The following is a 3373-nucleotide window of genomic DNA, read 5'->3' on the forward strand; positions in this document are numbered from 1 at the left end:
CACCCACCGGCAGCCCCGCTGATCAGGGCCTCCCCCTCCCTCCCTGCACCTCCCGATCAGCTGTTTTGTGGCATGCAGGAGGCTCTGGGAGGGAGGGGGAGGAGCGAGGGCACAGCAGGCTCAGGGGAGGGGGCGGGAAGGGGTGGAGTGGGGGCAGGGCCTGGGACAGAGCCCGGGGGTGAGCGGTGAGCTCCCCCCCCCCGGCCCATTGGAGAGTCGGTGCCTAGACAAGGAGCCGCATATTCACTTCTGGAGCCCCACGTTGGCCACCCCTGGTGTAGGGAGAACATGCTGGTGGCCAGGAGAGAGGTGAGATCCCAATAAACTACCACCTCACTTCATCCCTGGGTCAGAGAAGGGAGAGCTCGTGGGGGGAAATAGGAGAAAGGGGGGCGGGGTGCCAGCCCGGGAATGAAAACAGCAGCAGTCACGTGGGGGAATGGGTGCCTCAAACGAGCTCCCAGGAGACTCTGCAAATGCTCCGCCTCCATCTCCCGCCCGGACTCTCGCCCCTCCTGCAAATCTGAGGCCAGGTTTTTGTACCTCCAGGGTAGATAACCTCGGTGCCAACTGGCCAATGGCACGTCCAGTTAGTCACCGGCACGCACTGTGGCTGGGCGTGCCACGCTAGTAACGGCCTGGTCGAGTACCCGCATGCGCTGATGGCAAATCTATTGCCAGTTTGGGCTCAGCTTCGGAATTCGCTTTAATAAAAATATTCTGCTCGTTAATCAGCCTGCTTGTTGATCTTTGGCGACATGAGCCCAACAAAGGACTCTCCAGTGAACTGTCGAGCAAACAGTATAAGTGGAAAAGACTCGAATCACCACCTAGCCCAAGGGTGGGCAAACTACAGCCCGCGGGCCAGAGCCATTTTAAGGCAGCCCACGAGCTCCCGCTGCAGAGCGGGGTCGGGGGGCCGCACCACGCGGCTCGGCCCCGCTCCGGCCGGGGCGCTGGGTTGGGGGCCAGACCACACGGCTCAGCCCTGCTCCAGCCAGAGTGTAGGGTCGGGGCTGCACCATGCAGCTCCTGGAAGCCGCAGCATGGCCCTGCTCTGGCTCCTGCACACTCCAATGGGAGCTGCAGGGGCGGTGCCTGTGGATGGAGCAGCGTGCAGAGCCGCCTGGCTGTGCTTCCGCGGAGAAGCCGGAGAAGGGACATGCTACTGCTTCCGGGAGCAGCTTGAGGTAAGCGCCACTCAGAGCCTGCACCCCTGAGCCTCTCCCCACTCCTCTGCCCCAGCCCTGATCCCCCTCCTGCTCTCCAAACTCCTCGATCTCAGCCCGGAGCACCCTCCTGCACCCCAAACCTCTCATCCCCAGCCTCACCCCAGAGCCCGTACCCCCAGCCGGAACCTGCACCCCTTCCCGCACCCCTGCCCCAGCCCTGATCCCTGTCCTGCCCTCCAAACCGCTCAGTCCCAGCCCAGAGCACCCTCCTACACCCCAAACCCCTCATCCCCATCCCCATCCCAGAGCCCCGCACCCTCAACCAGAGCCCTCACCCTCTCCCGCACCCCCAACCCCAATTTTGTGAGCATTCATGGCCCGCCAGACAATTTCTATTCCCCAGTGTGGCCCTCGGGCCAAAAAGTTTGCCCACCCTGGCCTAGTCCATCTCTTCCAGCGCAGGCCTGCCCCATCCTGGGAGGTATTCTCCGCTGCTCTGGCCAGCGCAGCCAGTTTGAAATAAGTTAGGTGTCCTAATTTTCTCACAAATCATTCCCCTAGTCTGCAGCCTAACAAACCTCCCTAGCAGGAAACACGTATGGAATCTCACACCCGTTCTCAGATACAACAAGAGACACGGTTTTGCAAAACACACCTAGCCAGGTAATTTCTGGTGTCTCCGGTTTTCCAGCTGTTAGGTAGGGGTAATAACAGGAGAGTGATGGAACGGGTTACAAGTCTTGTTACAGGTCGAGCGTGGCTGCGGCTTTACAGTCAGGCTCAATGTAAAGAAGCCCGTTGTAACCAGTGGCTGAAACAATTAAGCAGGCCTATATCTCTGGCCAAAACAAAGAGACATGCAAGGCCACTCAGGGTTCAGGGATTGAAACGACGGGAGCAGGGGTTGGCTGGGCATTGTTTGGGCAGGGAGGGTGTGGGTGTGGGCGAGTGAAAAGCAGGACAGTGAGTTGCAAGCAGTAAAAAAGCCAAGCAGCCAGAAGTGCCAGTAACGCGGCCCTGAGAGAAAGCAGAGAGAGAGAGAGAGAGCTTTTTGGGCACAGAGTGCAGGCGGGAAGGGCAGGCATGGAACAGCGAACAAAGGAACCGTCATCTCCTGCTGTTCGATTCCCAGGGAAACGGAACTTTCTGGATAATCTTTGTAAATAAACAAGGTATTTCTGATGCTATCCTCGATTTCTCCTCCCGCCCGCCCTACCCCAAATGTGGCTAACTGCTCAGTTCCAAAAGGGGTGACACTTGCACTGGGTCATCTCTGGCGCTCCCGGCCCTTTACAGAGCCGGGTTTGCATGAGTGGCCCCGTTGCACAGATGGGGGGAACTGAGCACAGGGAGCTGGGGCGACTTGCCTGACGTCCCATTGCAAACACGAGTCAGAACAATCCGTGGCATTTCTAGGGCCCACGTCACCCTCACACCTGAGCGCCGGCGGCTATGGGGGGGCGGCGACATTTGCCACGTTGTTTCTGAAACGAATAGTTTACGCTGAAAGAGATGTAAAGTAAAGGCACTTGACTCCGATGGCAAGAAGCAGCCCCAGTAGTTCCTGGCGCTTGTGGGGTGACTTGGGGGGCTCAGCCGGCTGCGGCCTTGTGTTGCAGGATAAACCCACCAATCGGCGTCGTGGGACACCCCGATGTTCTAAGAACCCTCCTGTTCAAAGAGAAACAGACGGCGGGCGTGGGGGGGTATGGGCCAGAGGATCTCCATAGGGATCCTCAGCCAATGGGGGAGTAGCCCCCAAAGGAAAATCTTCCCAGCGGATCCTGAGCAGGAGCCCGTCGCTGAGGGGACCAGTGCAACCCACCGCCCGCCCCATCAGGTAAACGGTCCTCGTGAGCGACAGAAATGGAGGGAATTCCCCTCTCGGTGCCCAGAAGAACGGGTCCCTCCAGGGCAAGGCTGGGGGGACGGGTTGGAGCCCAGGAGAGCTGGTTCTGACTTGGGGGCGCGCAGTGCTGGTCTGTATTCGTGGAGGGGGGCTGAAGACACATGGGGAGGGTGCAGTGGATAAGGGGGGCTGAGCCCCAACACCCGAGTCCCAGAGCAGCTTCGCATCTCCTTAAAGTGTCTCCATCTCTCCCTCTCCCCAAACTACCCAGGATCCGAGTTCTTCCAACACTGTGAGCCCTGGCTCCCCTACGTCATCCAGGGGGGATGCGGCCCCCCAGAGTCCATCCCCC

The sequence above is a fragment of the Natator depressus genome, chromosome 1 (assembly GCF_965152275.1).
Source record: "Natator depressus isolate rNatDep1 chromosome 1, rNatDep2.hap1, whole genome shotgun sequence".
Taxonomy (NCBI): domain Eukaryota; kingdom Metazoa; phylum Chordata; order Testudines; family Cheloniidae; genus Natator; species Natator depressus.